This window comes from Acipenser ruthenus, chromosome 3 (assembly GCF_902713425.1).
Source record: "Acipenser ruthenus chromosome 3, fAciRut3.2 maternal haplotype, whole genome shotgun sequence".
In the NCBI taxonomy this organism is placed as follows: domain Eukaryota; kingdom Metazoa; phylum Chordata; class Actinopteri; order Acipenseriformes; family Acipenseridae; genus Acipenser; species Acipenser ruthenus.
In genome coordinates, this window is record NC_081191.1 from 101,774,686 (window position 1) to 101,788,322 (window position 13,637).

Below are 13,637 nucleotides of genomic sequence, written 5' to 3' on the forward strand. Positions count from 1 at the left end.
AGAGTCCCAAGTGCTGCAAATTGCTGTCAAATATCCAGCTGTTTACTTCCCACATTTTAACAAAGCTCATCCCATGCACAAACATGACCCGACTGCATTAATGAACTTCACCAACTGCTGTTTCATTACACTATGTCTTCAATTAAGAACTCCTTGAATATTTTTGCTAACAGATGGGTGCGTTAGGACAAGGAAAGCAGGGAATTATTATGGGTCATGAAGCATTATCATATCCTTTGATTGAATGCAACTCTGAGTCATAAGTTGTATTTGATTTTACTCTTATAGGTAACCATACTCATGTTTTTTGTAATTGCCTTTATTAAGAAATCATTCTCATCCATTTATCATACTTACTATATGTTCTTACTGGACTTTACTCATATAATCAAATATTTACTATAAGTTCTAACTGCTCTTAGACAAACTCACTCTTACTTATAATTTACTGTATTCTTTATTTTGCTCTTACTTGAATTTGATCTTATTGTACTTTCATAACTGCTCTTATCTGTATTATGCTTTTCTGTAATGTGATAGTTTATAATGTGATAACTTGTAATGTGATGTTTTGTAACAATTGTAAGTCACCATGGTTAAGGGTGTCTGCTAAGAAATAAATAAATAAATAAATAAATAAATAAATAATAATAATAATAATAATAATAATAATAATAATAATAGCACACTCCTTTAGAAGTAGCATCTTCTAAAAAGCACTCTTCATTTAAACTATACGTGGTCCAGGAGAATTTTTAAATACTACTGGGATTTCTTACAACAGATGCTGTCATTAAATGAGATTCTTAATTTTTACGATCAAAGTCTATAATTTACACTCACCAGTGTTTTAGACTCATAGATATTCCTCCGAAGGTACATACGCAGAGATCCAACAGTGGATCCAAACATATGGTACCAGAATGCAACACAGTAGCCATCAGGTCAAGGAGGGGCTAATAACGGAGACCTGAATTGAGCCATATCCCCCATTCTTCTGGGATTGGAGCTTTCAATATACAAATAATTACCTGCAAAAAATAGAGACAAATGCATACTTGATGACTCATGCTAATAAGACTGCAAGCTTGTAGGGTGTTGGCAGGTTATTGATTCAGCCACTGAAATAGGCTCAGAGAACATCCGTGACTATCTACATTGTTTCAAAGTTGTTTTTTTATAGCTTGCAAACTGTCTAGAAGAGGGTTCCCTTCTGAGTTAGTCAGTATATATATATATATATATTGTGAGGCAGTGTGTTGTGTGAGACAGCAGGGAGGGGGTTAAAACCTCCCTGAAGGAAAAAATGGCACCTTTTTGTATTTGATTGTTTTGCTTTTTAGTCAATTATTTTTTGTTAATTGTTTTATTATTAATGATCCCCTGCACCTGGCTATTATTGTAAATTAGAGCCAGGTGCAGGGTATTTAAGAGGAGCAGTCAGTCTGCTCAAGGCTGCTGAGTAGAGGGAGGCAGAAAGAGGTGCTCTGCTTCCCAGCAGTCATAAAAGAAGTAAGTGCTGTGTTAAACCTGTGTGGTTTGTGTTAGAGTGTGATGCCAGGTAAACGGCTTAGCCATCCTGCAAGTTAGTCAGGGAAATTACCTGTATAGTTAGCGCTCCAAATCAGAGTTAGGTGTTTGTTTGTATTTTGTTTTGTTTTGTGTTTGATTAAAAGTAGCGCAACCGCACTGTAAAAATCCATTTCTGCTGTGCTGGGTCAGTTATTAAAGGGGCAACGAACCCGTGAGAGGTGAAATCGTTTACAATATATATATATATATATGCGTTTGTATGTAGAAGATCTGCAGCAAAAAAGTTCACACCTTAGTAAATAACTGCATGAGCAGATTAGGAATTAGATGGGAAATGAAACTTTCTAAAAAAAATTTCCCCACCTAAAGAACTGGTTGATCTGCAGTTGACTTCATTAGTTGAGTACTTGGATGGGAGACCTTCAATTAAATCCAGATGCTGCATTGTATGAAGTGATGATGAGCTTGACCAATACCCCAGCTTGGTGTTAGGAGGTGCCACCCTGACGTTGTTGCTGTAGATCAACTAACCAGTTAACGCAATGTAAAATCTGCTTGGGTACCTGCTGCATTGAACCTTATGAGTCAGAACAGCAGCACGGTGGCCAGCTGAGTTTATAATGACTCTGTAAAGAAATGTGCTGGAATCCCATTACAACAGGGAGACCAAATTCTAGGTTATGTACTCTACCAGCAGATTTAATGCAGTTCAGAGCCTGAACACTGCAGTGAGCACAGCATGAAAACAAGTGTGGTTTCTACAGCACAGGCGCATTAGAATGCATGGAGAATGTCTGATTATCTTTTAATTCGGACCTGGTTTGGATCATTCATTTGAAAATGTTAGTTTACACACCAAATTAGCATATCCAGTTTACAGTACTTATGTTGGATTATAGTTTAATCTTCAAAAAAGAAAAAAAACAAAACAATATTGTCTCCAATTAGACTAGAATTTGTATTTTAGATATAGACGTGCACGTCTACTACAGCTATTAAAAAACTATTAAAAAACTAAGGGGTTGAGTTGATCAATGTGTATCCTGCCAGGATAAACCAGAGCTGGGGGTTACTCCTAAAAAAAATGGTTAATGTAATCTAGGTGGAGCCCCGGTTCTGTAAAATGCTCAAAACAAATCCAGCTGGTTCATACTTGCAGGATATACAGTAGGTTGATCATGGTAGAATAGACTATAGTTTCAATAAATACATCTTGTATTTCTGTTTCAGTTATACATACTGTATACTGTGCTACAGCTGCAATGTAATTATACTGAAGCTGTTATCATATGGATAGTATGTTTTAATACAGTACTTATCAGCTGGATTTTTATGCACATTTCTGCCTCATTACAAATCCGCTTCTGATCAATAGCAATCAAAAGTATTAGAAGTTTATACTGCTTTTAATCCAATCTCCTTCCCAAGTCTATACCAGCTAATACAGCAGGCACTGATTGAAGCACACAAGGGAGTGAGCTAATAATTCACCTTAGACATGGACCATTTTTCAACAGGCACCCCATCACAGCTACAATCAGGGTGAATAGCCAGAACATTCCGCTGCTGCAAAATACTCCTCAATCTTCAAGTTTCCAGAAATGCCAGAAGATACAGTGTATAATATTCCACTGACGTTGGCTGATGCTGACCAATTCCCAATAATAAATGAACAGCCTTATTGAAAATGCTTTCAATTACAGCTACTGGGGCCTATCTGATAATGTAAGTGATACCACATTTATCTATGTATTGGCTAGGCTAAGTGACATATGATGAATATCACGATTCAGCCAGCAAGTCATAAGTTACAGTTGCTATTTAAGTATTTTCTTTATAATAAAGAGTTAAAGAATTAATCGTAAGAAAATCTACTTTCGTTCATATCCCGACACAATAAAAATGTTTGCTGCCCGCAGCTTTACATAAAGCAGTACACATTTATCATCTGCAGCTCAATAAAATCAAATAAAACAGATATTCTTCTCTCAGATTCAGACCCAAGGCTAGTAATTTAGTATGCTGATGTACTCTCATGCAAATTGTCAGCATTTGCATCAGATATGTAATGCATTTTCTAATAAATTCTGAAATATCTTATCAATGGCCCAGTGGACCACAGCATTAATATCCCTCATCCACAAAAGGCATTTGAATAATAATGGAATTAAATATATCAAAGTCTTTATTTTCATTATTTTTCCAAATGTAAGTTTTATAACAGAACTGGGGAGACAGTTACTGAAATAGCAAATGTGTTAAATTGTGCTGTTGATGGCTGTTAATAAATCAGGTGCTTCCACACTTGGAGGGGTTCCTAATGTGTTGGAGAGCTTGACTCACAGATCCCCAGTTGTTCATAAGAAGAATGTCATCAAGTCTTCTGATACGTCTGGCTAACAATGAGAAAAGCAACTGTTCTGAAGACTGCACTGGCTCTCTGCCTTCAGTCAGAGGTGCACTTAAATATTCAGCGTTATCAGAGTCATCATGCCCAAGCCTCTGCTCTTATTGGAAAAATCCCATATTATCTAATGAGTCATAGCACCAGATAATGGTGAGTTATCTGTCATAGCAAGGTCATCACAGTTGTGCTTGCAAGTTTTTCATTTCAAAACTGACAATTTTCATATTTCTTTGTGATACACATGCTGTACATGTAAAGAAATATGATTAGAGAATGGTCAATAATTAGGGAGGTTGTTGTAATGTGGTACGTTCTACAAGGTTGCCTGACCTTCCTCAACTTCCTGAATTTAGGACCACTACCAAAGTTCTACAGTATTATCTTAAATATTTAATCAAACATAATGCATTCAATTTGACATAATTTAATAACATTTTGTATAATAGAATCGTCATCCACCATCTGTTGCAATCCCGCCAGTGTGAAAAACAGAATTATTTGCAAATGGTTAAGTTCATGTTTAGTTTCCAGCCATCACTAGCCAGCTAATTGCTAAAAAAAACACTTGTATAGTAGTTGTTACAGTCACAAACTTACACTTTACTGTTTATGAAAACTAGAGTTGTTAAAGAATTTGGTATGCGATTTGGTGTTGTACCCAATACAAAAAGTTGTGTAATAATGGGGTATTTTGTTCACACAAAATGTGTTTGGGGAAATTATTAAACATATGTTTGAAATGAAAAATGTAAAGAGAAATATTTGACCTTTCTTTCACGGTTCTTTGTTAAAATTAAAATAGATTTAAGGATTCAAATACATCTACCGGCATTGTGTTGGTGCCGTGAATTTGTCACCTGCATTTGTATCCTGCAGTATGTCCAATACCTTTTTGTAATCAGCATACAGCAAAAATGAGCAGCAGAACGTCATAATTTCTTGCTGGCAAGGTTTCTGTTATCTTACTTTATGCCCCCCGAGGCTGGTTCGGAATTCACTCTGTCTTTGAATTTCCATTCTTCATGCTTGGATCATGCACAGTAACTGTGTTGTTAAAGTTCCTACACTGGTTGCCAGCTACATAGGTTTACAAAATCCTCTGACCCTGGGATGTCCCATTGGTCCCTTAGGCCTGCCAACCAGATGCTTTTGTCACAGTCTAGCCTAAGGATAGGCTTTGCACTGCCAAGGGTACTTGTTTGTGTAGAATCCATTTTAGAGTGGTTTCCCAGCTTATCCTGTCAACTACCATATATTATTCCGAGGAACATATGCTGCATATTCCCTCTCTGCCATATTTACTGAAGATAGTGGTTAACGGTATAAATGACTTGTCTTTTAAAATGGAGATTTACCGATAATTTATACATTTGATTTTATTGAGATAACAGATTATGTAATCTGTTTTTATGATATTTAGAAAACTGTTCTTTACTGTTGATAATTAAATCCTCAATCGTCCAGAACAGTTTTAGGAATATCATACTTCATTTTATTTATGAAAAGTGAAATTGCTGCTAAAGAGGCTAATCAACAAATTAGAATGCACCAGAGACACAATTACAAATCCCATGACAATGTCAGCATGGGCAATGTAGCCATGGCATACCACCTCTACGGATACATTCAAATAGCCTCTAACTGCTGTAGGGGAAAAACACAGGCCTTTGTATATCCTACTGCAATAAAAGAACATTAAAGTCATACAGAGAGAAGTTAGGAGTCTCCTCTGAGTTCAGTGATTTAACTTTGTTTAAGAAAATAACTTGCTGCTCTAACTGCTTTCTAATAATTGTGTAATTGACAACAGGAATTTCTGGGGATTGGTATAGCATTGCAGTTCAATTTCCACAGTACACTTATGCTGTTTACATGAACCCTATGGAAATTTAAATTCCTTCAGTGCTAGTGGTCTAATTAAACAAAATACCGTGTCTGCTTAACATTATGTATTAATGCTTGCGTTTTCACCCAAGGTGACATGAATTTCCATTTATTATTATAATTAATTGTTATATTCAGGAATACCAACATATTTAGTGAGCAGGTAGACTGAGTTAGCTTGGTTCATTATATTATATATGAATTTTTCTAATATTTATATGTATTTATTATTATATACATATATTGTTTTGGTTGGTTGTCAAATTATTTTCAAACAAAAATGAGTTCATTTTAATTAGGGCACTTTTCAGTGGGTTCTGACTTTAAAGAAATGCAGTGCAAGTTCTCCACCTGGTGGTTGATAGTGCAATGTCATCTGTGGCTGATGCAGAGTTATCCAGGTTTAGTCCAGGCCGGCTGATGAACAGGATCTTAAAACCCCCAAAAAAGAAATACTGTGAGTTAGATCATTTAGGACTTGATTAAAAAGACCTGGCTCTCAAGGGCCATAAGGAAGAACCACAGGTAGAAACGTCTGCATATATATGCATATACCATGAAGTGTGTTTCCTTCAAGAGTAAATTCACCGAGATCCCCATAAAAGACCATTTATTATTAGCATTGGATATACAGTTATGTTAAGCAGACTTAATTAGACACATGTTTGATTTCTGTGGCATTTGTAGAGCAAGCATATTGCTGGCATTTTGCTTTACAGGGCCAAAGTAATAAAAACTAAACAGTGAGAGCCGGTGTGTGTATGAATATCTTACTGCTGGAGTCTTGTGCCAGACATTTAAGTAAACCCCTTTTACTTTCCTCTTAGGGTTAAGTTTCCAGAGTCCTCCGAGTGCAGTTGGATTGCTTACCCTGTAAGGTTCCTTCATTTCTCCCACATTTGCATACTCTGCATTCCAGTGGTTCCCTGTGCTGTTCCAATGTGACCAAACCACTGTCTGTGAGCCACTGCTCTTCTCCACAACCATGTGGAGGGTTCCAACTTCCAACTTCCCTCATTCACAGTGGTGTGGCTGTTTTTTTTCACATCCCTGAAGCTTCATTTGAAGCTGACCCACAGGTATAGAAATGCAATGTTTTTGTCAACAAACACAAAGCATTCCCAGGGCCATAGCTTAAAGGGGGTGACATCTCTGATAGAATGTGTGGTGGTTATAAAGTACAATATACAGTATGAGGTATGTAGCGTTAAAATATAGCAGGATGTTGAACGTTTTTTATTGAACAGCAAAATGGGAGAATAATAGACAAACACTTCACAACAAATGTGTAGACACAAAGCATGCAGTCTGCGTTATTGATATACTGTACAGAGGTTAAAACAATGTACTGTAGAAGTTAAATGGTTATCATAGAACATAGGTACCCAATGAAGGCAATATATACAAGTCTCTATCATGCAGAAACCTAAAAGGTCACATGACCTCAATATGGCAGCCTACTGCATGTCAAGGTCAGCTACACATTTAGCATGCAGTGTTTATATAACTTTGAAAATACAAAGTCTGTATCTCAAATGGTCCATGAAATATGAAGCTCAGACAGTTTGGCATTGCAGCTTCTTAAAATTAGTGACACAAAGAAAAAAAAAAGTACAACATCCTGATCAAACTTGAGCTAGAGAATGATAAATAACAGTTGTGTGAAGTCAGTATCTCAAAGCTTTAATTAGGGATGCAATGGTTAGGATTTTCCCGGACCGAACCCAACCCAACATAAAAACCAAACCAGAACTGAAACCGAACCGTTGAACAATATAAAAGCTTCAGCCGTCTCAGCACTCAGACAGTGGTATTTTCAGGAGCTCATCGCACACTTTGCTGCATGTTGCATGATGCATAGCCTAAACCTTTTATTTAAAAAATGCTTTCTAAGAAGTGAAAAGCTGACGATTGAAGTTTCTGAGTTTCTACTTGACTGAGGTTCTTTTAAGTGTTGCTTAAGAATTTGTGATTGGGTGTTTGAAGTTATAGTGGATATTTTTCATCATTACTTACTGGATTTGACAGTATGGCAAAAATGTTGGAAGATGTGGACTTATGAATAAAGCCTCATCCAGAAACTGCCCTGTTCCAAACTTCACATACATATAGTACCCTGGAACAGACGAGACAGTAAACAATACAATACCCTTCTATAAAACGGACTTTTAGGCACTGACATACCTTATACCACATACCTTTCTGCTGTGGCAATCATTTCATTTTGGAGATCTGTACCTGTTCCTGTTGTGTGATCTGTATTGGGCCCATCCAGTCCTGGTTCTGCCATATGACCAGCCTTCTACTGCTGCCAAACATATCTTCCAGAACTCAGATCATTCCAACCACACTGGCCATTTTCAAATGTACAGGGACCTGTATGAAATATGGGCATTTTCTACATGAAAGTAGATGAACTGAGATCGAAAATTATTTTTTAGCATATATTGTCTGCCCATTTCAGATCTTTTAATCCCTTTCATTTTCTAATTTAAAAAATACATTATACAATACTGGGTCTCCAAGTCTGGATTCAAACCCACATCCTTCTTAACTGCACCCTTATACTCACTGGCATTGTCTAGCCAATTACTACCCTAGTTGAAACCAGTTATACAGTAAACTACATTTCCATTGCATTTCTTGTGTTGCAACATGGTGTTCTTGGATGTGGGCCGGAAAGCAGAACAAACCACCTTGGACAGACATGACCCAAACCTTTACCAGATTTTACATTTAAATGGAGTCAAATTACCAATACAGTAAAAACCAACACTACACAGAGCTTGTTCAAAGTCAACATTCTTCAAAGATATTATTCTATAATAATGTCACAGCCTAATTAATGAAACAAAACAAATACATGAGGCAGTTACTTATCTATTGTAATAAAGTGATAAAAGAAAGGTCTGTTTAAGGTGTAAATGTTGCCAAACAAAACTATATAGTGTAGGAATGTTTCCGTTAAAAGTTAGAAAAGAGCTTGCCACAGTTCTCTTCGTCCTCGCTCATAGGACTCTCAACGCTATAATAACATTGAGAACTGGCAGGAATACAGTAACCACTTTCAGACTTGCTACAGAAGAACTGGTCAACCTAAACAAAGAGGACACATTAAACACGGTAGTTCAGCAGCGGCTGATGGAAGATTTAAAAAGCAGTTTGTATGGCAGTTTACAGAAAGATTCATACCAAGGTAAATGAGTGCTCCCTCACCCACATTATACAGAATGTTGTGGCAATAACGATTTTACACAATGTTACAGTGATTTTGCTTGTTCCATACAACTTTGTTGCAAGAAGGAGAAGATATAAGAACATAAGAAATATAAGAACACAAGAAAGGTTACAAACGAGAGGAGGCCATTCAGCCCATCTTGCTCGTTTGGTTGTTAGTAGCTTATTGATCCCAGAATCTCATCAAGCAGCTTCTTGAAGGATCCCAGGGTGTCAGTTTCAACAACATTACTGGGGAGTTGGTTCCAGACCCACAATTCTCTGTGTAAAAAAGTGTCTCCTTTGTATAAAAAAGTGTCTCCTACTCAAGATAGTTTCTGGCTAGATTTATAACTTTATTTGCTCAAAAAAAGTTTCATGAAAGACCAGTCAAGCCTCAGTGTTTTTCTCCCTCTATGTGGGACTGTGTGAGTTCACTCGTCTGGCAAGGGCTGGGTGTCATGGAGGGCCCAGCTGTTTGCGGTGGAGAGAGATTGCCAGATCCATGAGTATACTTTAAAACAATCTGCATCAGCAAGCAAAACATTAGCAGGAAAACAATATAACATGTATTACATATATTGCACATGTCAACATTAATTACCCAAGAGTAGGTCCAAATAATCAATAATCTTTGATATGGAATGTCCTTAGCAAGTTTCATCACAGCTGGATAAGTGATTCTCTATACAAATGAAGTGGGACATACAGACAGACGGACAGACAGAGACAGACTCTGTATTACGATATGCTTAATAATGTGTTCTTAAAGAGGTCATAATCAAGTTTAATCTAAATAGTACAAAAGTGCAAAACTCTAAAGTGAGACATATTGATGGATGACCTTGTGTTAGGGGGTCATCTTTGAATCCGATTTCATAAAAGGATTTGTAAGCCAAAGGACCTCAACCTTAATCGAATGTATTAAGACTTTTTCATTGATGTGCTTAGTCTTCAAGTGTAAAATTGGCTGTTACGCTGCCTTGACTTTAAAGGTAGTGAAAAACTACCAAGGATACCTTAGATGGGCTGGAGAAAGTAATCTCGGCTCTTTCCCAATAAGATCCAATAAGAGGCTGTGTGGTCCAGTAGGAGGCTGTGTGGTCCAGTGGTTAAAGAAAAGGGCTTGTAACCAGGAGGTCCCCGGTTCAAATCTCACCTCAGTCACTGACTCATTGTGTGACCCTGAGCAAGTCACTTAATCTCCTTGTGCTCCGTCTTTTGGGTGAGACGTAGTTGTAAGTGACTCTGCAGCTGATGCATAGTTCACGCACCCTAGTCTCTGTAAGTCGCCTTGGATAAAGGCGTCTGCTAAATAAACAAATAATAAAAAGATCCAACTTCCATGTCTCGGACCCAGAGAATTCTGTCACCTCTGCCACTGTCAGAGCTCAACTTCACATACAACACTGCATCTGAGGAAACAAACCATTGAAGCCTGTCAAACAAAATAACAAGCTCAGTACAATGAATCACATTTTATATGCTGAAAATATATGGGGCACCATATATTTTCATTAGTCTGTAATCCATATAAAATAAATATATCGATTACAGACTAAAATATATTTTATCCCATATATTTTAAATATATTAAAAAAGGACCAATTTCTATATATGAAAAATATAAGGATCATACTTTTCTACCATATATTAAAAATATATGTTTTATCCATAAGGGAGGAATGTGTTCCAGCACACCATTAGCTAATAGCGTTTGACCCTTGCTAATCATCATTAAGTGCCCCAGAGCGGACATTTTCCATTTAAACTTTACTCAGCTATATTCTGTTGATTTCACTGTGGCAGTTCTTCATTATTGCTTGTGATAACATACAGTAATTTCAATCTACAAAGCACAAAACAAATACAGACTTACAGTACAGGGCGTAGATGGAATTAAAGTGCTAGATTCGATTACAGATGTATCCCCTTTATTTTGGTTTGTGCCTTGAGCAATAACATAGAAACCTGCAATAAAAGCAAGTTAAATATTTTTGATTTCTTAATTCCTGCATTTAATGTGTGAGAAGACTGGAGAATTTAAAAGCAATTTCAGGGAGAAGAGTCTTGTTTCAAGTATCCTGAGGCTCAGAGGCAGCATTTAAAAAATACATACATTTAGATAATACTGATTGAGGTTATTATAATTGTATGTATTAATTTTATTTATAGAGTATTGTTAAAGATTAATTTGAGTAATAAACACCAATGATTTTGCGTAGCATTCTGTCACTGTGCTACAGTCACAATATGTAAACCAGGCTACAATTAAAACACTTGAACCAACCCCAACCAGTAAAATACCCATTGCCAAGTTTAAACCAAACAAAAATAACCTAAGCAGACATTTATATAAGTTACGAATTAAAGCTTTGTGAATAGTTGCCAATAATTCTAAAATAATATATTTTAAAACAGTTCCAAAAGTTTTCACTTAACCTTTAGCCTCAATAAATCAGCCTGGTATTACAATGTTGAATTTGAGACCACACTCCACAATTTATGTGAATCAGCAGTCAGAACCATATAGATAAAGGTTTCAGATACTTGGGTAGTGGAGGGATGTGAAGAACAAAATCACTGAAAGGAGAAAACGTGGCTGTTCTTACACCTTGCAACATAATTATGTCAGTGAATCTAGATACTGATTCTGTAGCTGCTTTCTTCTGTGTTTTTCAGCACACTTACCAGCTGCAGAGTTCTTGGTGTGATCTCTTGGCGGTTCCGTTTTCCACACAGCGGATTGGCCTTGCTGCCATAGCCAGTTGTAACCAGGAGTGTCCAGGTCATTGTTCTCCCAGGAGCACAATCCATTTTCAAAACTACAGCTCCCCTTGAAACCATTTAGCTCTGTGGAGAGGCCGAAAGAAAGAAACTGAAGAGCAGCCTCATTGCTCCAGCATAATGAGCAATTACAAAGATATGCTGGCAAAGCTTACTTTAAAAACAGACAATAAGTAGTGGTTTCATACATATACTAGCTTGTTATTTCAAAGCAAAATTAACCCGAATGGATTTACAGCCTCTTCAAAAAGTCTGATGGTAAATCCTGTGTAACTCGGAGCAGCCCATGGATATAAAGTCAATATCAATTAAAATGTCAATTAAATACACAAATGTTGCTGGAGTTGGGATCCCTTGAGCCTATTTTAAATACTTCATGCTATGAGATAATTCATTTATCTCATAGCATGAAGTATTTAAAATAGGCTCAAGGGATCCCAACTCCAGCAACATTTGTGTATTTAATTGACATTTTAATTGATATTGACTTGGTTATTAAGTTGAAGAGGCAAGGCTCCAAAAGAATAATGTTTTCATTTGTACCCTAAGATGTATTATAAACAGTAGAACACAAACTGAACTTCTGAGCACATTTGTCCTTTGAATAGCCTTGATATTTAGAGTTAGACATATAACAGCGCCAGTGTATTTAAAGCAAGCCTTCAGCTTCACCATTTAACCACAAGGGAAGACAAAACCCAAGATAGTGCTTAAATAAAACCTTTTTTCTTTAAACAGAAAATATTTGGTTTCCTGCTTGCTGTGAGTATGCTACAAGTGTGTTTCAGGGAATTATAACCATGGATAAAACTCAAAATGCCACTAGCATTACATTAACAAAATAAAAATAAAAATAAACATTTGAAAACTTTTCCTTAGCCTTACCAGTCAAGTTCATCACTTCTGTCCATGCAGTCATCACTGAAATCACATATTCTGGACATTTCAATGCAGGCAGAGTTGGAACATTTAAATGTGTCTTCAGGACACGTAGCCTGTGGTTCTGCAACAATAAAAAAAGATAAAGTCAACTTACTGCATAGCAGCAACAACACATTCAACTGTGAAGCAGGTGGAAACACTAAAGGTTCTTAATTCACACTTTGAGCAATAGAGACTGAACTATATTGATATTCCCTAATCAGGTATGCCATTAATTCATACCTCTTGTATCCTGGTTTCAGGCTGGCATTTCGCTTTGTTACAAACAACTCTACAGTTTTCTTCTAAACACATTTTGTAAGCATGAAAGTAATATGAAAATTATTCAGATTTGATGCCTTGTTTGTGCTAAGACAGCTGGGCTTGTTCAAATTACATATATCAGTGTGACAGAAAGACAATGATTCTTGGTGGTAAATCTCCCTCCCGACCTGTGAGGGCGCTAAATAACGGGAACAGAGTACTCTGGACTACTTGGCCTGACACTTCGTTCCGAGGGGTAAAAGGAAGTCGGTCATTTAGAAAAGGGGCGGAGCTTTGGTACATTAACTCATCGACCCGGAAGGGAAATGATGTGGCAGCCACGGATAGGAGGAGCGGCTGCAATCGTTTACCAAGGAGTCATGAGTGACGGTATAAATAGGGATCGCAGCGACGTAATCTGTTCCTTCGTTTTGGTTATTGAAAAAGAACCCGGAAGGATCTGAAGATTTGTGTATACGTATCGTGAGCATTTTGTTTGTTTGTCTAATTGTGTCTTGTTATTATTAGACGGCTAACACGTTTCGGAGCTGTCGCCAAGGGCCAGCACAAACCCGGAACAGCACTGCATTTGTATCACGAAGTAACTGTATTTGCACCACGAGCA